This window comes from Gordionus sp. m RMFG-2023, chromosome 1 (assembly GCF_954871325.1).
Source record: "Gordionus sp. m RMFG-2023 chromosome 1, tfGorSpeb1-WG-v2, whole genome shotgun sequence".
Classification (NCBI taxonomy): Eukaryota; Metazoa; Nematomorpha; class Gordioida; order Chordodea; family Parachordodidae; genus Gordionus; species Gordionus sp. m RMFG-2023.
Window position 1 is genome coordinate 2259895 of NC_088775.1, and position 24466 is coordinate 2284360.

The window sequence follows — 24466 nt, forward strand, 5'->3', positions numbered from 1 at the left end:
AATTATAAAAACATATTATTGATGTATTTAAAAAATATATTTATTATTAATTATCACTAATATAAATGATCAATAATTCTAGGACTTTTATATTATAAGATAGACAAATATGATTTTTAATATAAACCCGCTGGAAGGCCGGGCAAAAAGGCCGAAGCCCGTTAAAAGGGGTCTGGGGGGCGAAGCCCCACATGATTTTATATGTATGGACCCCCTCTAAGGAAAATTCTTAGCAACGTCACTGGTAGAACAATTATTTCATCTATTATAATCAAAATTCTTGTTGTGAACAATTATTTCATCTATTATAATCAAAATTCTTGTTGTGTATATTAGTTTTTATTTGTTCTTTAATAAAATATTTCAATTTATAAAGGATATTTGTCTCTTTTGTTTTGTATAGGAAATTTTATTTACACAAACCATATAAATAGGTTTTGCTATATGAACAAAACAAATAATTGATAGGTTCATAATGGCCATTATCGTATAAAGGAGAAAATGTAATTAAGTTTGGACAAGGTTGCATTCATTTTTCATTAAACTCTTAATTTGTAAACACTATTAGTCATATTATTATAGAGTGCTCTTACATAAATCCAGTAGTTCTAGCCAGGGGCGTCGCTAGCCTTTACAATTTCAGGGGGCTCAATTAAAAAAAATTTAAATTTGCGGGCTCTCGGCCCGCTTTTACCAGGCCTTCGGCCGGGTTTTCTATTATTTTATAATACTTTTTTTTGTTAACTCTGAACAATTATTCTGAATTTTAATTTTATCATATATTATTTTATGCATACAAAATAAACTGGCATATAAATAATTAAAACAATATAAGACATTTCTAAAAATAAAATTTTAATACAAAATCTATTTATTACAGTATAAAATATTTTCGATGTTGATATAAACAAAATTTGCGTCTAAAGAATTATAAGTGATAAAAAAGATTAATTAATTCATACATATGCCTCAATTGATAATAGTTTTTTAAAAACCACATAATGAAATAATATAATTCTTAGCAACTTACATTGACAAAAGGTTATCAAAATATTATAACTATCTTTTATCATTTTACACATTTATTAGGCCTAAAACCAAATCAACAATTCTTGAAGAAGAGAGTATAAATGACCAATCCAAATTATAAAACTATTAAGTGGTTAAAGCTTCCTTTAAGATGACATGATGGTAGCTATATAAGTAATCGAGAAAATTATTCTGAGATATTAAATTTCTAAAAGATTATCATCCATTTTAAATGATGTATAATATATAAACGACTACACAGTTGACCATTATTGTTTATCTAAAATATGCTCTCAACCGTTGTAGTAATAATCTTAAATTAAATAGCAACACAAATAATAGATGCTGATTAATTTGCAGTAATAGCCATGACACTCACGATGTAAACTAGTATCAGAATTTATTATGTTGGATAAATTGATACAATAAAAACACTATAAATCTTTGAAAGAAATAATTGTGCAAATATATTGAAACCTTGAGTTATTTACACAGACAAGGATGCCTTATTAGAAATGAAACATTTTCAAACTATAAAATAAGGACCAGAATGATATGATGAAACAATTAAGATTTTATATATTGTCGCACCACCTCTAGTTGGTATATTATATCATTATATCTTAAAATAATAGTAGTTTTTAAAATATCAAAAATATACTTGTATTATTAACTCAAAACTATTTTTTGAAAAAGGAAAAAATAGCTTTCCTAACGTATAAAAAGGAAATATATCAAATTTATTACATCTATTGTAGAATGAATAATAAAATGTTTAATTATAAAAATTATTTATAACTAAATAGATGGCGTTAATTACTTGAAAACAAATTGTTACTATATTTATTATCAAAAGCATTTATTAGTTAAATTAATTATAATATTAGCTGTAATATATTATTACTGTCAAATATGTCTATTAAAGTGCCATTATATCTAATATTTTATAAACAACTGTATATAGTAGAGAATTATAAATGTCTACTTACTTACTTTTTATTATACTTATTGGACCTTGAAAATATTTTTAGGAATAGGTATAATAATAAAATTTAAAAATAAATAAACAATTGATTAGTCATTTTGAACTCTGCTAATTACAATATTAAATTTTTTATTCATGTATGAAATTTAGCTCGGTTTATATATTATTAAAATTTGTTTAAATTCTTAATTTTTTAATTTACTTTTTATTATTTTTATCATTCATAAAATTAATCCAATTACTTGCCGACAAACGTGAAAATCATTACTGTCTCTTTGGCCCATCATTGCTTAGATGTGCAGGATCAAAATTACAAACAATACCTCTCATAGTTTTCTTGCACATTAATACCCTCAAATTTGTAACAAGCAATTTTGTTAAATCAATTTAAATATTCGTAATCCTATATACATAGTTTTGCTAAGAAATTTTAATTTTTATAATACAAATATTCATATGTTAAAAATAATATAAAACAATGTCAACAATTTGCAACATCTGTGCTAAACTAATTAAAGTGACAAAGGGCAATCTTTTATACAAACATAGTTACAAAGGGTCAACATGTCCTTCCTCTCAAAAATTTCCAACCAATGAAATTATAACAATACCCAAACCCTTATTAAATATTATTGAGCCTCATCCTCCCCCTATTAACACAGATTTTCTTGAAAGATTTTTTGAATGGAAAAATGGACCCACTTTAACACATCTACCAAATAAATCTAGAAACCTAATTTCAAAATTTTGTTATTAAACTTATCACAAAAGTTAATGATAACTTAAATTGTTTAAAATCATGGGAAGAACTTATTAACCTTTTCTCACAAATGTCTTATACGTCCCGCTAACAAAGAGAGCCCATTACATGAACAAATAAAATCAAACATTGATAATTTTGACACTATTCAAATGATTAACTACAATAATAATGTTAAAAAGCAAGTAGATGATATAACACACAAATGCAAAATAATATCAAATAAAATAGATCAAAGTGACATAGGTGGTCAGCGTCTACATGATAGTATATTCACTGGATGCAAACCCCCCTCAAAAATATATATCTACTCCCCTAATATATCAAAATGTTATACATAGATAATTTAAAAATGTAATGGAAAATTTTCTAGATTATTATAGACCCCCTAAAATGCCTACCCCTTACCCCATACCACCTACCCCTTACCCCTTTATAGATATTAGGATGCAAATGTTCCTAACCCCCCCCCCCCCCACCATCTTTCTCCTATGAAGAAACATTACAACTATTGAAACAACTACATCCTGAAGCTTCCACAGATAATCTACCCATCTCTCCAATCCACCAGACTGTAGTTTTTACCAGTGATGAAATAGTCAATGCTATCAATTCTTTCAATAAAAACTCAGCAGGTGGTCTTGATGGTTTCAGACCCTCCTATTTTCAATACTTAATTAATTCAAAAAATTCTTCATATAGTTCTGTCATCAAGGTTTTAACAACTTTTTGAATAACATAATAAATAATGATATTTAATTCAAAAAATCCTTCCCATAGTTCTGTCATCAAGGTTTTAACAACTTTTTGTTAACATAATAAATAATGATATTCCATTACAAACACACCAAATCCTTTTTGGTGCACGTCTAATTGTTTTATCTAAGCCAGATGGTGGTACCCGTCCCATTGCAGTAGGCTCCTTTTCAGAAGATTAATAGCCAAAATAATAATCGAACACATCAAACATGATGCTGTCAACATATTAAATCCTTATCAACTATTGGGATCAAGGGTGGCTGTGAAATAGCGGCTCATACCTTGAGAATTTACTTAGAAAACCCACCACCTGATTCTGTAATATGTAAACTAGATTTCAAAAATGCCTTCAATAGCCTACATTGTACCTCATTTTTGAAATTCTTCTATGAAACTTTTCCCTGTTATTCTAAATTTATTGAATCCTCATATGGTTTTCAGACGCCTTTGACATATGGATCTTATCAGATTTTATCCCAAGAGGGCATCCAACAAGGGGATCCATTAGGACCTCTTCTTTTTTTTTGGAATCCATCATCTCATCTACCAAATTAAACAAAATTTCAACCTAGATCTTAATCTATGGTATTTAGACGATGGGAACATATGTGGCCCTTCAGCTAATGTACTAAGCGCCTTAAAACACTTGGAAATCAATTCCCAAGCTATCAGCCTGATACTCAACATAAATAAAACAGAATCATGTTTCTTAAACAATAAGCCACAAAAGTTGGAAGGCTACAAAATATTGCTCCTGACAGCTTAACCTTACTTGGGTCCCCATTAGCTAATACGACCAAGTCGGAAGATTTTCTCCACAAGATTTTTAAGAACTTTTACAGTATGGAGAACATTCTTAGTCTCCTACCAGCTCTTCAATCTTTATTTTTAATTCGCAAATGCCTGTATATACCTAAATTTATGCATATTTTCCGGTCATCATCTTTTTTCAAAAACAATGAATTTATATCTAAAATTCAGGATAAATTTAAAATATTTATGGAAAAAATTTTAAACATAAATTTAAACTCATTTAATTGGTCACTTGCTCAGTTACCTTCTAAACTAGGCGGTTTCGATTTTTTCCCGCTCAATCTTTTATCCTTATCATCATTCGTATCATCTAGATTATCTAACAATTCTATGATTTCTGGCTTCATATGCCCTACAGATCATTTATTAGACGACGCTATTGACAAATGGAAGGCAAGCACACCCATTAACACCGTATTACCATCAATCATCACACACAAAAATTTTTTCACACCTTTAATCCCTAAATACCAGACAGATATATCAGTCAATCCACCTTTAGATTGCATTCAACTCCTCCAATTATCTGACAGACTTGGTGGTCATGAATGGTTAGAATCACTCCCTATTTGCAACCTTGGTAATCTCTTATCAGATGAACAACTGAGAGTAACCATTGGTTTACGTCTAGGTTGCGATATAGTACAGCCTCATGCCTGCATAAAATGCAAATCACCCGTTGATTAAAAGGGTAGACATGGCTTAAATTGCATTTTTAGTCAAGGGCGACATCAACGCCACTCAGCTGTAAACCATATAATAAATAGAAGCTTAACAGCTGTACACATTCCAAACAATCTTAAGCCATCAAATTTATCTCAAGTAGATGGTTTAAGACCTGATGGTATGACAACCATACCTTGGGCCCTCAGCAAATCACTCATATGGGACTACACGTGTGTCTCATCATTCCTTCAAACATAAATTTCAATTTAATAACACAGGCTGAAATTAAAAAGATAAACAAATATAAAAATTTTAAAAACATTTTATTCACTCCAGTAGTGACTTCTACTAACGGGCATTTTTCGCCTTCAACATTTTTGTTTTTAAAAAATCTTGCTAATAAAATACGACTTTTCACAAATGAACCAAGAGAATTCCTTTTTGACAAAACATTCAATTAGAAATTTTTAGACTCAATTATGGTTCCTTTTTGGGGACTCAATTATAGAATTTTATTTTTAATTATATAATTATAAATTTGTAAATTATAATATTTTTAATTAGGTTTTATGTAAATTAAATAATATAATTTAAATAGCGTAAAAAAAAAAAATTAAAAAATTATTATATTTATTTAATTAGGGTTATAAAATAAGTTAAATAATAAAAGTCAATCTGTTAATGCTAAATTAATATTTAGTGAGTGATATTGATATTCTATTTTTAACATAAAATTTGATTGCTAGCTGACATAGTAAATATTATTTATACTAGTAGAAAGCCCGTCAAAAATGACGGGGAATGAGACTTTTATTCATTTTTTTACTATAGATGTCATGCATCCCTCACAATATTAGGAAGCATTAAATTATAAAAGTTTATCCAGTCCAGCTTAACCCTTAATAATTTGTTAAAGATATTCCCATGTCAGGTGCAAGCTAATATAAATTTTGAGGTTCCAAGCCCAGTTGTATCCAATATAATTATGAAAATTTTTTCCCACCAAGAAGATAGTTAAATTTTTAATTAATTTATCATCACATGAAGGGGAATTATATGATTTACCAATAAGTTTAAAATATAAAAAAAAACATGTGAATTCCGTATTAAGGGAAACTGGGAAGGCCTGGGCAAACCACTTATTAGAGAATCATGACAAATAAAATAAAAATAACCGACTCTTATACTTTTTGGTAATATGATCAATTATAATTATATATAAAAAATAAATTTTTGTGTATTATATAGGGTTATTGTAGCTTTTCGGATAAATTTAATGTATGTCTTGCATTTCTCAAATTATTTGTCTATATTTTATTTTAAATAAACAAAAAATGCTATCTATTTAAATAAAAGTGCCATTAAACACTAATGAAACTTATATGCAAATTGTATATATATAAAATATAAGATAAAAAAAATAAATAAACCTCCAGAGGAGTTAATTTCAAGAGTAGTTTATTATTTTGGCTACCAGTAACTCTAGAACTGGCAAGCGTTTGTTTATTCGTCATTATTTTCTTAGCTTATCTTTAATAGATTTATCAAGTTTTGTAGCAATGTAAGGGATAGCCTAGACAAATAAAGAAATCAGTCAAAAATATAAATAAACTATTGTTGAAATTAAACAAACATTAAAATAATGTAAAACATGTAGATGGGTCAATATTAGATGCATATTTCTAGTAGTTGGAGGGCTATCATCAAAAAAAAATTTTGGAGGACTTATCAAGCCTATTATGATTTTCTAAAAGTTAAAAAATAACATGATGAATGTAATGTTATTAAGATAAAGGTTAATTAATTGTAAGGTAATTAAAAAATAAGATTAAAAAAGGGGGGAAAAAAGAAGGTATAAATTATTATATAATAAAAATAATAAAAATTAAATTAAAGGAATTGATAAGGTTTGGCTATCATCAGAAAAATATTTTTTGGGGACTTATCAAGCCTATTATGATATTCTAAAAGTTAAAAAATAATATGATGAATGTAATGTTATAAAGTATAAATAGGTTAGGATAAGAATATTTAAATATTTGAATATACTTGGCTATCTTCTTAATTATTGGTTATGAAAGAAAAATATGAGTATAAAAAGATTTCATTAATATGTAATTGATAATATGAGATGAAAATTGATAAGGTAATCTAAAAAATAAAGAAAGGATTAGTGAAATAAAAAGTATCATTCATATTTACAAATATGAGGGAATATTGTTTTTATCAATTCATCCATGTTAGGTACGTGTACACCATCAATTCCATTCATCTATATGAATAAAATAAAATAAAATCAACAAATAAAAAAAATAAAAATAAATACGTATCGATGACATGACGAGCGATGACATGACGAAGCGATGACATGACGTAGCGATGACGTAGTGAGGACATCGGAAAATTATAATATAAATGTTTTAATTTAATCTAATATTTAAAATAGTATTCATTTAATAAATATTTAGATAGTCTTATTAATTTTTAAATAATAAAATTAAATCTATATTTTACTTAATAGAATTATAAAAGAAATCTTTCAGGGGGCAATCAAAAAAATTTATTTTTAGTTCAAGGGGTTAAGATTTCATTAAAAAAATTTTTTGCTTCAGGGGGCTATTCAAATTTTCCAGGGGACTCGAGCCCCTGCGCCCCCCCTTAGGGACGCCACTGGTTCTAGCCATAATTATTTCCTCAAGGAACCTTAAGGTTGTACTTGGATTTCTTTTTAAATGTTAAATCTCAATCTTCCTCTTCCCCAGTGGATATTAGTGTCCAAGATTTTGGAATATTTTTCTTCATAGTGATAGCTCATATAGTAGGTAGGCAAAATATTTTGCTTATTATTTTTTAATATTTCATAAAATTTATAATAGATATACTATACTTAAAATAAAAAACAACAAAAGAAATATTGATTCGATAATAATTTTATTATACACTATGTTCCAATAGAAATGATAACCCTTTTTGTTTTAGCAATAAATCAGTCAATTTGGGATAAATTATCAATTTTTTCTGGGAATTTTGTCAAATTCTATCAACAGGGTCTAAAGTTATACACATTGAAATTTGGACAAGCAAAATTCAAACTTTCCCAAAAAATTATTTCTTTTATTATTTTTTAATAAACTTTATAATTCGACAATAAATATTTATACATCAACTTTTACAATTAATTCGAGTCAAATGTTGTTGTCTACAGCTTGTTTTTTCTCATTAAAGCTGCAACCTACACCCTATCAATTTGCAGATTTACCGGTTGAGTTACTATTAACATCTGATCATTCGTGAACCATATGAAATGAACTAACCTCTGTGGGTACTTTCATAGAAGTTGTTTACGTACCAGACGGGTATTCTTATTCGCATCGGGGGTCCTTTACTGAAGCTTGCAAAATACAGTTTCTCATATATAGACTAATATTTTGCGAGTACCAAGTCGGTATTCTTGGATCAATATGGATGTTTTAACCGAATCAATTTCCCATAGTACGAACTGGGCGTGATTTACCATCACCATATGGATTTTTCTGCCTGCTGTTCTTGTAAAATCAATTTATGCAATCAATAAGGATTCAATGCTGTGCTGCGATAGACCATCTTTTAGATAACTCCTTGAAATTTAGGCTCCTTAATGTTCTTCTTGTCTTAAATTTTAATTAAACTAAAGTCCTATTTAGTGAAACCATTTTTTTTATCGTCTGCTTGTTTAATAAAAAAAAATTTTTTATACAAAGTTGGAAAGTTCGAATTTTGTTTGTCAAATTTTGAATGTGCATATCATTGGACTCAATAGAATTTGATGAAGTTTATTGAACATTGTTAGTTTATTCTTCTCTTAGTCTCTTGAATTTTATAAAATCATTTTTAAAATCGGCTGATTTATTGCTAAAACAAAAGGGCGTCACTTTAACCAGAAGTTTGTATAAATAATATTTCAATTATGCTTTAGTTTTGCCATTTAGATTTTTAATTGCATTATTTAATATTATATTTTTATTTTCCTACCCCAAGGATCTGAGTCTTGTCACTCAATGATATCTATAGGTAAGCTTCCTATTCTTTTATTAGGTCATGCAAACGCTACAATATGTAAAATAATTGAGAAATTGGTTATAGATTATGATAAAATACATGTTTTCTTACAAACAATTCTATTACCACAATGCCGGTTGCAAATTTTATTAAAATTGTAATAATATTTGAGAACTAATTAGTCCCACATGATAAAATTTATCGCGATTTTGAATTTGCATAAGCTCTAAAATGTGCAAATAATAAGTATTTTTGTATATATTGTATTAGACCTAGTAGCGTATCTAGCTATTAAACTAACTGAACTTTAAAGTGATGTGATTCATACAGATTTTTTTAAAATTTACCTCTTCTCTTCTCTTCTCTTCTCTTCTCTTCTCTTCTCTTCTCTTCTCTTCTCTTCTCTTCTCTTCTCTTCTCTTCTCTTCTCTTCTCTTCTCTTCTCTTCTCTTCTCTTCTTCTTCTCTTCTCTTCTCTTCTCTTCTCTTCTCTTCTCTTCTCTTCTCTTCTCTTCTCTTCTCTTCTCTTCTCTTCTCTTCTCTTCTCTTCTTCTTCTCTTCTCTTCTCTTCTCTTCTTCTTCTCTTCTCTTCTCTTCTCTTCTCTTCTCTTCTCTTCTCTTCTCTTCTCTTCTCTTCTCTTCTCTTCTCTTCTCTTCTCTTCTCTTCTCTTCTCTTCTCTTCTCTTCTCTTCTCTTCTCTTCTCTTCTCTTCTCTTCTCTTCTCTTCTCTTCTCTTCTCTTCTCTTCTCTTCTCTTCTCTTCTCTTCTCTTCTCTTCTCTTCTCTTCTCTTCTCTGTAAAACTCAAGTGGAATTCTCAAAGAAGTTATATTTCAAATAATTTACAAAGATAGCCAAATACAAAGATGCCATTTATTACGCATATTGTAAATTAATTAAATGCCTTATTTAGCTTCTAGTGGCAATAAAGATTGACGTAACCAATAGGGGAAAGGGAAATGGGAACACTTCCTCCCCTCCGGCATCTCTTCCCCAAAAATTTATAGTGGTTATTCTTTCTTTAAAAAAAATTAAAACGGCCAAAGATATATAAAGAAAATTCTTAAAAATATCCAATAAAATTTGATGAAACTTAATGAGACTATATTAAAAATAATTCTGTTACATAACTATGTCTTCTTATCTTAGGCTGGGGGTGTGGGGGGGGGGGTGGGGAGAAATAAAATATTTGGAAATTGGTATAATCTGAATAATAAAATTGTATATTTCTTATCTCTATATTTTTTTCAGAGTAAGCCTGGGGATTAGTGTAGATTAAAAATTACAACATAACATCTCGATATGGTTTAAAAAAAAATACCTTCTTTCTTACATTTTGTTAACCATCCGCATAACTGTAATAAATCATAAGATGGGGGAGGGGGGGTTAGTCTAAAAAACGTTTTTAAACAAAATATCTTAGCATGGATTGCAACTGAAATAAAATTTTAAAAAATCTTTCGATTGCTCCCGTTATTCATAATCTTCAGATATAAGTTATTCAAGATGAAAGATTTAAAATAAATATGGGCACCAAGTAAGCCTATTGGAACGAATAAAAATAGATTTAGGTTTTCAAGAATATCGGGCTGGGGGGGGGGTGGAGCTAATAACTTAAAAATTTTTTCTTAAATATTATATTATATATATTTATAAAAAAATTGTTCTTTATAAATTTTGTCAACCTCATCAATAAAAAAAAATAAGGATAAATTAAAATATAATTTCACATTTATACATTTAACTGAGCTTGGCTAGACGAAATTCTATTACAATATATATATATAATTTTTTTTTTTTTAAATATCTTTCTTTTAATTTAAAAATTTTAAAATTAATAAATATACCTATAAAAATATATATTTCGAAAATTAACAATTTAAGAAAAAAAAATGAAGAATAAACTTCTGCCAGTTGTGCTAATCCTGATATTCCATGGATTAGATGGTGAGTAATGAGATTTATTTTCTTTTTATTATAATTATTATTATTAATTTATACATATTTATTTTTTAAAATTATGGGATTCTATTTTTTTTTGTTTAAATTTTTCCAAATTGAGTTTTAAAAACCGATATAGTTTTGAGTTCGAATCAATGCGTAAAATGCACTTTGCTATTTAAAGACAAAATCACCTGAAGCCAGAAAAATATTTCCTCTCTTAGATATCGCTTATAGATGTCCAATTCTTTGTGCCATATATGAGCTAAATCTCCAGCCTTTGCATAATGTTTTTCTGGAGTAAAATATGTAGATAGCCATTTTAAAAAACTAGTTGGGACAGCAAAGCTAAAATAAATCTTTTTAACGTTATAGCTTCAAAATATCTCAAATTTAATTTAAAAAAAAATATGTTGTTATTTTTAAAAATAAATATATTCTATCTTAAAAAAATATCTTATTAGTATAAAATGATATTGGTGTCACCCCGATTTTCAGGAGATTTATATGATATATTAGAATATATTCTTTGTTGTCTCCTTCTTTGATGTTGATTTGTAGGTTCCTATCTCAACTAAAGAATTGTGACAGTTATTGAGAACTTGTTTTTTGTAAAAGATATTCCAGTGTTTTTTTTTAAACAGTGTAACATTTTAGTATTTTATGGAGACTGAATATGTCCATAGAACATAATGTTTCGGCCAACAAATGTAGTGGTTGAGAGAATTTAGAGCATAAAATAAATAGTATAAATAAACTACTAATACTTTATTAATTAATATAACGACTAATTTCGTAATCATAATTAAAATAAGAAATTAAAATAAGAAATTAAAATAATATAAAAAAATTAAAATAATAAATTAAGTTCGTAAAATCTTTATTTTTAACAAGAAAAATATCCTCGATTTTATATATACTTTTCTATAATATTCATTCACATAATGTTTAAAAAACAAACTGAAATAATCTTGAACTTTATTTAATCTTAATAATACATCTTTTTTATTCATTTTTCTTTAACTCATTTGAATATTACAACAAACAGCACGATTTAGCCAATTTATAAATTAAGATTTTAGCTAAAATAAATATTATGTATAAACCTCGAAATTTCGTGAATAGATGTCCTTTCTGCCATCTTTGAGCAGAATCTCCATGCCATCGTAATATTTTTTAAGCTAAAATGTTGGGTTAGCCAAACATCATGATATTCTTTAAAATTATTTAATATTATTTAGTACACTTTTAAGAGTGTGATAAATATAGTATACATATCACATTTATGTAATAAAAAAAAAGCTTTTAAATAATTTGTGCGATGTTAAAGAAGATGGTAATCATAACATAACGGATTTCTACGAATATAGATATTCCTGACATAGTATTGTAATATTATTTAATGATAATGATAATCATTTTTTTTTTAAAAAATGGTTACTTACATTATTGTTTAAAATTATATTTTTATTGGTTTTATTTTGAAAAATTAACCGTAAATATATTTAAATATATCAGAGACCAGCAGGCTCTGACCCTACATGCACCATATTTATCGATTTTTATATATACACGGGCCGAGTCATAAAGTGTTTTTTTTTAAATACCCGGCCGAGCCCGGGCCGTATATGTTACGGGCAAGAAAAGTAATTTCCCAAAATATATTATATTACGTTAGGAATACCTATCCTATCGAATTTCAGACAATTTTGCTATGGACTTTTGAAACTCATCATAATTTATATTTGTGTTTTGTTATAGATTTTTCACATAAATTATAAATGGCTCGAAAGTTGACAGTAAAATTATCTCCTAATCCTGATCCTGATATAGGTAGCTGGAATACATTTTCGGTTAAATTATATTTTATAAATTTTAAGGAACGCGCTCAAAAAAAAATGATTAACATCTTGCCTGAAAAAAAACACCCATTGGCCGCTAATTTAAAAAATGGCATGGCAACTCTGCAGGTCTCTAGATATTAATAAATTTTTTTAATATTCTGGTGGTTCTAATAGTCTATATTAGTATTGCTAAATTACCTAATCTATTGTGCTTTAGTCAAGTTTTTAGGCTAAAAAATTGAATTATGTTCCTAAGTTGAACCTCAACTTGAAGATTAATTAATCTGGATAAAAATATGACGTCGCTGTTTTACTGAAGATAGGTAGTTTAACCACACTAATTCTATATAACATATGTTGGAATTTTATAATTTATTAATAGACTTATGCCAAAAATATAAGGTTATTAGAAGACTTTGATATGAACCCTAAATCTCGCCCAATTTCTTTATACCCTATGTATCCTGACTAAATTATAAAAAAATGCAAATATATTGGCAAATGGATCATAATATTTGTCGATTGTAAAAATAGATTAATTAAACATCCTTAATTTTCTTTAACTTTTAAATTAACAAGGTTGTCGGTTAATTAAAAAAATGATATTATATAATAATTAAGTCAGATCATATAAATAAATAAAAAATAATAGTCTCAATACGGCGAAAGTATATAACTAAGGGATAGATAGATATATCAAATGTATTTTAAAAAATTTACCAAATAGAAAGAGTATTTTATGAGACTATACATTATATATAAAAAGTGTTTAAAATATCTGGTATACTTCTGGGACCTCTTGTAAGGTTTTGAGGTGTAAAGTTCCTTTATTTGTTTACCTTAAACATAGACCTTAAAAATGTAAAGTTATTCAATTCTTAATAGACTAAACTCTTTTTTTTTTAAAAAAATTAAAAATATTCAATCGTATAGGTATAATCTGATTTATTTGAGGAGACAAGGTAACCGCATTGTAACGGATGCCGACGGGAAAAATATTTTTACGAATAAAGCGAAAATATCAGATCACGCGATATTTCTAATCAATTGGCTAAAGAAGAAAAAAAATTGAATCATAACATAGAATGCAATGTAAATATACATTTTTCATCATTAAACTTTTTTTATTTAACCAAGTATTTTTCGGTTCAATCAATTTAGAGAAAAAAAGTTCGATTAAAATGAGAAGATATTTTTATAATTTTTATAAGGAACATATAATTTCCCTCAATAATTACAATGCCTCTTTTAACTGAATGTCACATTTTTCCGATTTATCTACTTAACTTCATAATGGATTAAAAATTTACATATAATTAGTTAATTTATAAAATTGTTTATGCTTGATATTTTAAAAATAATTTTAAACTTCAAATGACTTAATTGAACTTTACGTGTGAAACACTCAATTCAAAAAAAACGATTAGAATAAAAACGTTTAGAATTTTTATGAAAACCTTGTTATTGTTAATTTACAACGCAATAGAACTTGAAATTTTGGCTAACTATAACTACACTCACATTACCCAATATAGTTTTTTATAAACTGTATATTCTTATATTTGGATATTTATTTTTAAAATTTAATTAAAAATTTTTATTATTAATTTATTAAATTCTTTCATAAATTATATCAATTATAGAAATAATTTAACATAATATCTATTCACACATTTGTAACGAAATCATTAAAAAAAATAATATTCAAGTTAATTATATCATAACAAGGCAATGCAACGATAACAAATTATCTAAAAAGTTAATATAACTGAACAATTTAATATCAGATTAGAGGGACCGCTGGCCGCTGACCGAATTTCCAAATTAGTTAAAAATAACGAAAATTGATCATATCGGAGTTAAGTAAAGATATCTAAGTGTATATATAACATATACACATACATTGTCATCTTTATATAAATCTTTCATATATAATATTGAAAGAGGAATTAATAATTTTTATGAATATTTACTATTATAAATATGCTTCTGCAATAATTTTTTTTTAAATTTAGTTAAGGGTTAAATTTAATTCATCAGATTCTCAAACCGCCTATGAAGAAAGATTATTAAGGATGATGACGCTAGCTATCATGCACTTTCCAAATATCCAAAAATTCGTAAATTTATTAATTTTTTCTTTAATATTATTTCCTAATAAATTACGGAGAGTTAATTTTTTTTCCCATATCAGAATAAGATACTATTATTATTTATATATATATATAAATCTTTGTTGTTTGCACTATTTTAGAACGAAACAGAACAGAATGGTAATAACATTACTGTTAGTGAAATTGATAAAGATGGAAAATTAGTCAGCAGCAAAACATATCCTAAATCCTGTATATATTATGTAAATAAGGTTTTAGAAATGACTGGAGATACCTATAAAGTCAAAATTATTCTCAAGACATGTAAAGGTATATAATTGTTGTTTTATTTCAAATATTTTATTATTACTATCACTATAAAACAATTATTATGGAAAATATAATTTAACCAGGGACCCTGAATGAAGACAATTTTGCGTTCCTATTTACCGTACAAAATATTCCCTCTTTCTTTCTCTTTCTTTCTTTCTTTCTTTCTTTCTTTCTTTCTTTCTTTCTTTCTTTCTTTCTTTCTTTCTTTCTTTCTTTCTTTCTTTCTTTCTTTCTTTCTTTCTTTCTTTCTTTCTTTCTTTCTTTCTTTCTTTCTTTCTTTCTTTCTTTCTTTCTTTCTTTCTTTCTTTCTTTCTTTCTTTCTTTCTTTCTTTCTTTCTTTCTTTCTTTCTTTCTTTCTTTCTTTCTTTCTTTCTTTCTTTCTTTCTTTCTTTCTTTCTTTCTTTCTTTCTTTCTTTCTTTCTTTCTTTCTTCTTCTCTTCCTTCCTTCCTTCCTTCCTTCCTTCCTTCCTTCCTTCCTTCCTTCCTTCCTTCCTTCCTTCCTTCCTTCCTTCCTTCCTTCCTTCCTTCCTTCCTTCCTTCCTTCCTTCCTTCCTTCCTTCCTTCCTTCCTTCCTTCCTTCCTTCCTTCCTTCCTTCCTTCCTTCCTTCCTTCCTTCCTTCCTTCCTTCCTTCCTTCCTTCCTTCCTTCCTTCCTTCCTTCCTTCCTTCCTTCCTTCCTTCCTTCCTTCCTTCCTTCCTTCCTTCCTTCCTTCCTTCCTTCCTTCCTTCTTTTTTATAATTTAAACTAACTTTCCTCAAATTTTTATTTTATTCCCCCTTCTATTCATTATTCATTTAAAATAAAATTACTTTTTAATAAAAATTTTATTCAGGTCAAGAACCAATAGCAGTGCTCTAAACATGGGTTACGGTATTTTCACATAAAACTTGCCAACAATATACTCAAATCAAAACAACAAAAATGTTGATTATTTATATTTTATAATTATTAAAAATAAACAATATGATGATAATTCAATAAATTTTATTTTATTCATTTTTGAGATTATTCGAAATGAAAATTTAAAAAAAAAACAATAATAAAATTATCCAAATAAATTTTTAATTTTTGACAATGGTATATATATGTATATGTTTTTAAATATAAATGTTACTATATAATTAAAGGGTATTCCAAAAACATATGAAACACACCTAAAATTATTTCAAATCGAATTTTTATTTTAAGTATACGACATGATTAGGGTTGTTTGATCATAAATCATAATTAGCTCATTTTGTCATTTCGCGTTTGTGCCACTTAAAAAAAAGGAAGAAAAAACTGACCTTATGTCTAAAAATTTCGGCAAATGGATCAAGCTAATCTTTAAAAGTTTTGTATCCCCGTTTTTTCATATTTTTTTTAACATTCCCTAGGTATCAAATTCCACGCGTCAAAATAATCGCACAAATTATCGGGAGCACTATGGATAAGAATATTTTAGCATATACTCTCTGATCATCGCTTCTAGACATGGGGATGATAATATAGAAATGTTATCACTATCTTCGAGATACAATTAAAAAAAAAGTATATTATGAACATTTAAAATCACATTTTTTTTTATTTTGTGGAAACTATACAAAAAAAAAAATTCTAAAGTAACTTAAAATGTAACTAACGGCGCGCAACTTTTTTTTTGAAAACGCTAGCGATAGTGATAGTTCGCTAAAAAAAAAATTTGTGAAATAGCTGTAGCGATATTTACTGGAAAGGGATTTTTAAATTTGATGGTTTTAATTTTTATCAAAAACGTATAGGTATTTTTGTGTAGTAACCTACCCTATAAATTTAAGAAGAATTTAAGCCATGAACTTTTGATTATCTTTTGAATTTATATGAGTAATTCGTATAAAAATTAATGGAAAAACAAGAATAATTCAACTGTTTTTATGGATAATTTTCTAAGTTTCACAGTGTGGATGCTCTATTAATATTGGTATGCATTGAAAGAAAGAAAGAAAGAAAGAAAGAAAGAAAGAAAGAAAGAAAGAAAGAAAATAAGTTTATATTAATATTAAACCAAATTATTCCGTATTAAATGACGAAGACTTTGAAAGAAAGATAGCAAAAAAGATAATTCCTTTTTATATATAATAATTAAAAAATAGGTATTAATTTACATATTCACGTGGCTAAAAACAGGAGGAAAATAGTTCCTTATGATAGTTCATGTAATTTTTACCTAAATTTTTAATTTTAGAAAATAATTTTAAAATTTTTATAATTTTTTTTTTTAAAACTTGATAATTTTGTAAATTATGAATTTGTACATTATAATACTTTATTGATTTTTTTTTTGCATATTAATATATAGGTGCCACCTGAAACAACTCCCCAAAACTGGTGCGTAGTAAGAGATGAATAGCTCATATTTCTAGAGTAAAAATATAAAAAAAGGCATAGTAAATTTATTAAAAAATTAAAAATTTAGCATTTGTTTGTTCAAATAAAAAAATATGTGTAAATTCGTTTAAATTTTACGTCGATTATTATAACAATAATATAAATGGGATTTTTCCGTTGATGCGGAAAAAAAGCGAAGCTTAAGCATGTAGGGAAGTTATGATAAGATTTAATCTCTACAAGGGCGGAAGTGCCTGATTTTTTGATATGTTCCCTAAGGAGAAGCGGATTTACTTTTAAACAATGGTAAATCTTTACAAGGATCGAAAATTGAATTTCATGTCAGGTTAAGATTATATCAGGAATTGGATAGTTTTCGTGCAGACGTAAGGTCTCCAAAACATAACTGTATAATTATAATTACTCAAAATAAATGATATATGTTATATGTGGTGTCTAGTTTCTATGAATAAAAATAAGATATTTTTATTTCTACATTCAAAAATTCAACAATAAAATTGATAAATTTAGATATATTTTAAAAAAAAAAATCCGAATCCCGACATAACCCGGCCCGAATTTTTTTATAGGCCCGGCCCAGTGCGAACTCAATATCCTCTAACCCGGTCCGAAGCCGGTTCGGGCCGGGTCGGGCCGGTTCGGGCTGGGTCGGGTCGGGTTGGGTCGGCTTTTGCAGATCTTTAACTGTGATATTAGTAAAGGATGAAAGATTTTTCTCGAGGTATTATCTCGATTCGGTTAAATATATGATAGGTTAGTTTTAGGGAGATTTAAATTAAAGCCACATAAGGATTTTAACGAAACTATGAAAGAAATTTGTAATGGTTGAACACGATGTGACAAAATAATAAAACCCGGGGTATATTAGAACCAGGGTTGGTTCTCACATAAGGAACTCGTTTCCAATTTACGTGTTATACCAAAATATACCCGCTGGCCTAAATTGAGATCAAACCCCCCTAAAATACAGTTTCCTTACTTGTTTTACTAAATATATAGTTATACTCTAATTCAATATATAAAGATATCACTGACAATTCGGAATTTGAGATAAAACACAACGTTTTTTGGGGGGATTTCAGAACTAGATTTGTTTTTATAGCAAAAAAATGGAGAAACTTTTTATATTATTTGGCAAAAATATTAATTTATAATTTTCATTTTGTCACCTTTCAAATCAAATATAACCCTAATCTGACTTTTTTTTTTAGTAGTCAATTTTAAAAAATATACTTTAAACCGCTCTAATTACAATCTTATCTCAAATGGGATTACCTACTGCTACATTTATGAATGGGAATTTCTACATAAATGAGCCCTAAATAAATTTGAAAATAGGGTTTTCTGTATCAAAAATCTTGAGAATCGTCGATATAAGGTTAACGATTCTAGGATAAATATTTTGGACTCAAAATATAGAGAAAAATCTATTTTCTAAATACTAATTAGTGTTATTAAACTACTCGCAAGATTTAATCCAGAAAAAAAAATATTAAGCCAGCCTGAAGATTTTACTCATAGAAAGAACAAAATGTCTAAACATATATTATCGATATATCGAGGATTAGGCAATATTTTTTTCTGGCTAAAATATTGAGTTACCCGTTTTAAAAATCGGCTCAAAACGAGCCATTTTACAACACTACTACCAATATCGACTTCTTCAACCTAAAAGATGAAATATATGATAGGTGCATTGTATAAAAAATTCAAATTTGGACTAAAAAACCTCTGAGAAAGAAAGAAAGAAAGAAAGAAAGAAAGAAAGAAAGAAAGAAAGAAAGAAAGAAAGAAAGGAAGGAAGAAAGAAAGAAAGAAAGAAAGAAAGAAAGAAAGAAAGAAAGAAAGAAAGAAAGAAAGAAAGAAAGAAAGAAAGAAAGAAAGAAAGAAAGAAAGAAAGAAAGAAAGAAAGAAAGAAAGAAAGAAAGAAAGAAAGAAAGAAAGAAAGAAAGAAAGAAAGAAAGAAAGAAAGAAAGAAAGAAAGAAAGAAAGAAAGAAAGAAAGAAAGAAAGAAAGAAAGAAAGAAAGAAAGAAAGAAAGAAAGAAAGAAAGAAAGAAAGAGAAGGAAGGAAGAAAGAAAGAAAGGAAGGAAGGAAGAAAGAAAGAAAGAAAGAAAGAAAGAAAGAAAGAAAGAAAGAAAGAAAGAAAGAAAGAAAGAAAGAAAGAAAGAAAGAAAGAAAGAAAGAAAGAAAGAAAGAAAGAAAGAAAGAAAGAAAGAAAGAAAGAAAGAAAGAAAGAAAGAAAGAAAGAAAGAAAGAAAGAAAGAAAGAAAGAAAGAAAGAAAGAAAGAAAGAAAGAAAGAAAGAAAGAAAGAAAGAAAGAAAGAAAGAAAGGAAGAAAGAAAGGAAAAGAAAGGAAAAAGAAAGGAGAAAGAAAGGAAAAGAAAGGAAAAAGAAAGGAAAAGAAAGGAAAAGAAAGGAAAAGAAAGGAAAAGAAAGGAAAAGAAAGGAAAAGAAAGGAAAAGAAAGGAAAAGAAAGGAAAAGAAAGGAAAAGAAAGGAAAAGAAAGGAAAAGAAAGGAAAAGAAAGGAAAAGAAAGGAAAAGAAAGGAAAAGAAAGGTAAAGAAAGGAAAAGAAAGGAAAAGAAAGGAAAAGAAAGGAAAAGAAAAGAAAAGAAAAGAAAAGAAAAGAAAAGAAAAGAAAAGAAAAGAAAAGAAAAGAAAAGAAAAGATAAATCTATGATAGGTGCATTATAGTGTTGTTGAAAGGCTCGTTTTGAGCCGATTTTTTTTAAAGAGGCTAACTCAATATTTAAGCCAGAAAGATATTGTCTAAGCCTCAAGATTTGGTTAATTTATATCTAGACCTATGTTTCCTTCTGCCAGCAAAAATCTTCGGGCTTGTGCAGTATTCCTCTGGATAAAATATTTAGTTAGCCGTTTTTTTTTAATACAATACATATTGCATTGTATAAAAAAATTCAAATTACTAAAGACCTCTGGAATCTAAATCCTATGAGTAAAGAAGAATCATCTTAATATATTGTATTTTAATAATATTTATTATATTTAATTTTTTTTTTTTTAAAAAAAATAGAAATATCGACGTAAAATTCGGCGAATTTTATTAATTTTTATTAAATAAAAAAAATTATACTTAACATATAAGGCATTTAAAAAAATTTTTTATATTATTTGAACAAATGCTGTTTTCTCGATAAATTTAAGAAATTCTCTCACTTTTTTGTTGCTTTTAAGATATGAATCACTCGTTATCTAACGCACGAATTCTTAGAAATTGTTTCAGGTGGCACCCCATTTATTAATATAAGTATAAAAGTGAAGCGTTATAATTGTACGAATTCATAATTATAAAAATTATCAGTTTAAAAAAATAAATATATAATTTTTTTAAATTAATTTTTCTAATATAAAAGTTTAGTAAAATTAATGACTATCATCGGAACTATTTTTCTTTTGTGTTTAGCCACGAGAATAGGTAATTTTTAATATATAATTTAATTATAGTGTAATAAAAAAAAGTTTCTTTCTTTTCTTTTCTTTTTCTTTTCTTTTCTTTTCTTTTCTTTTCTTTTCTTTTCTTTTCTTTTCTTTTCTTTTCTTTTCTTTTCTTTCTTTCTTTTCTTTCTTTCTTTCTTTCTTTCTTTCTTTCTTTCTTTCTTTCTTTACCTTTACCTTTACCTTTACCATTCTTTCTTTATTTTTTTTCTCCATTTGTTAGGAATATGAATTGCCAAATAGTATATATCGTAATGATATGCGTTATTGGTGTTTGATATCATTTGAGTAAATATCTTCATTTTAAATAATTTGCCAAGGGCCAATTTCTAAATTTAAAACAATTCTGATTTGACCGGAAATTTTTTTTAGTATAGATATAGCATCCCCGCCGTGAATTTTAGAAAAATTATCCTTAAAAGCAGTTGAACTATTCTTGATTTACTCATATAAATTTAAAAGACAATCAAAAGTTCATGGCTAAAATTTTTCTTGGAATTTATAGGGTAGGTATAATCTACAAAATGCTTAAAATTTAAAAATCCCCATCGGTAAATGATTTAAACTTGATAGATCTCCGAATGTCTATGAATTGCGTATCTTGATACGACATGTAAAGGAAGATATGGGGCATGATGGGTAGAGGGAACCGTTCCTTTATTTATAACCGAACACAAATAATTGCATAAGAAGTGAAAATATTTAAGCCCTAATAATAGATAATTTCTAAAAAATATATGTCAAAATTTTTAATTTTTCGAGAGGATGATAATTCGTGTTAGCATGACCAAAAGTAACGACATCTAATTTTGCAAACTTTATCGTTATAGATTTTATAAAGCTATAAAAAAAACTCCTATAAAATTTGATCTCGAGAAAATTTAGACCCTAAATTTTTTTCAGAAATAAGAAAATATAAGAGTTGCTAAAAGATGCTTCTAAAATAATATCCAGATACCGATATTTTAATCAAAAATCTATCTAGATACAGATACCGATACCACATTTTTATATCTAGATACAGGATCTAGATTCTTGTATTTAGATCCTTTAACAACTCCGGAAAATATTAATTAATATGTTTTTAAATAGCTTTTTTTATAAATTTTAAAGGGCATGTTAGTAGTTTGGTTAGAAGTATTATTTTTTTTTGCATATTTTATTTTTAAATTTAATATTTTATCAATCGTAAATATTAATTTTTTTTATATATATATTTCAAATGTAAACTGCTTAAGGTCAAAATTTTTATCACGACAATATGAAATTATAACAGCTGTTTGTTGTTTAACGGGTTAATTTGAAAAAGTCTAACCCAATATTTTAGCCAGAGATTTTGCTCATAGATGGCAGAAAGGTTTATTTTAACGAAATTTCGAGATTCGCGTAATATTGTTTTGGTGGAAATATTGGGTCAGCTGTTTCTAAAAATCTAGACCTTAAAACACTGTATAAACAACTATAAGAAGTTACAATAATTTTTAAATATGATTTTCTAAAAAAAATAATAAAAAAGGGATATGTCAAAGCATATGGTCCAAGGCACACTTGAACGTACAAGACGCAACGCCAATACATCTAAGTGATAACAGCGTACGACAAAATATAGATTTAACGGAAGAAAATGGTGAAAACTATTTGCACCTAAAATTATACCCCGTGACGAATCACGTGCTGAGTTCTGACTTTTTCGTTGATGATATGGATGGGAACAGAAAAACGTACCCTGATCCAGACGAGAAATTTCAATTTTATAGAGGGTTTTACAAAAATAAACACAGTGGCATAATTGTCGAGGATAAAGAAGATAATACTATGGTAAATATAAATGTCTAATGACAATATATAAGTTGATTAATGGATTCATAAGTGTTCAATCACAAACATTTTCATTTTATGATGGAAATTTATAGTATTTATTTACCTCAAAATTTTTTGTAGATTACTGTTTCAGATAGAGTTCTTACTATTTTCTTAGCAACTTTGCTAGAAAATGCGAACTTTAGAAAATAAAAATAAAACAGCTGTGACTTTTAATGATTTAGCTTAGCGATATTTTGGATAATTAGGTATTGAAAGTTATTTAACCTTAAATAATGTGTGAAGGAAGATTCAATCTTTGATATTTTCTAAATTTTTTTTAGCATGGAACCCTAGAAATAGATAACGAACAGTATTTGGTTAAAGGTAGATCCGCCGAAGATGGGTCAAAAAATATTTACCACTTAAAACAAGTCGCCAAGGAGGAAAATGTGCTACCTAAAGATTTTAAAGATTATATCGAGTTTAATGCGACAGGTTTACAAAAAAATCATAATATGAAATTTATGTTAATTATTTGCTAATTTGTTATCTAAGTTAAGCGCATGCATTTAAATGCCTTGTAATTTTTGGGAAATATCATATTTTTAAAAAAATTTATTTAAAAGAACTATGACTACTGTGTCCTGGTTTAGATTATTTACTAGATCTCTGACTTTTTAGATCGCTAATATAGCTTAAACTAAACAGCATAAAAAAGTAAGTTAAAAAAAAACAATTCTAATCAAACTAAAATAACCCAAAATAGGGTGTTTTAATTAAGCATCTGTTTAGCCTATGCTAGCGATAAGCATCAAAAAATAAGTCTAACCAGCACAGAGACAACTTATAGACTTCATCCTTAAAGAGAAGTGACATATTAATAACAATCGCTAGTTCTACATCTTCTTTCAGAAAGATATAAGTCGCCTTTGGGGTTTAAAATTCATACTCACAGTAATTAATTGTAGACCTCGACAACAGGAAAATTGATTAAAAATATCAAGGAAATAATCAATATTGAATATGATTCAGAAACAAGACTCTGCCACCATTAATTATGGAATGACAAATGAATTTTTTAAAAATAATAATATTATAAAATGAATATTACAGATTCATTATTCATTTTACTATTATATATAAAATAAAGTGTCTATATCATTTATTTGAAAACCGTATTTGACCGGTCAGATATCCGTCATATGATCAAATCGCATTTAACCGGTCAAATACGCAGCCCTGGATAAGCCTATTTTTTTTTATTCTCTCAATTTTTCTTTATATGCATAACTACAAGGTTTAATTAATAAATGTGCAAAATTTTAAGTTTGGTCAAACACAGATTTAGCAGTAAAGTGATGACTTGAGTTTAATTTAAAATTATAAGGCAAGAAAAACATAACGGAACCAAAATAGATTCTTGAAAGAATTTCCCTAATTAGTAAACTGGTCTATAGCAGTCTTGAAACGATGGATTGGCAAATAAAATTGATGCTACAGGATCAGCAGTTAAAACGGTATGGGGGTGGCAAATCAAGCAAAGCCGCTATTATGGAAAATGTTGATTCTATTGAAACATTC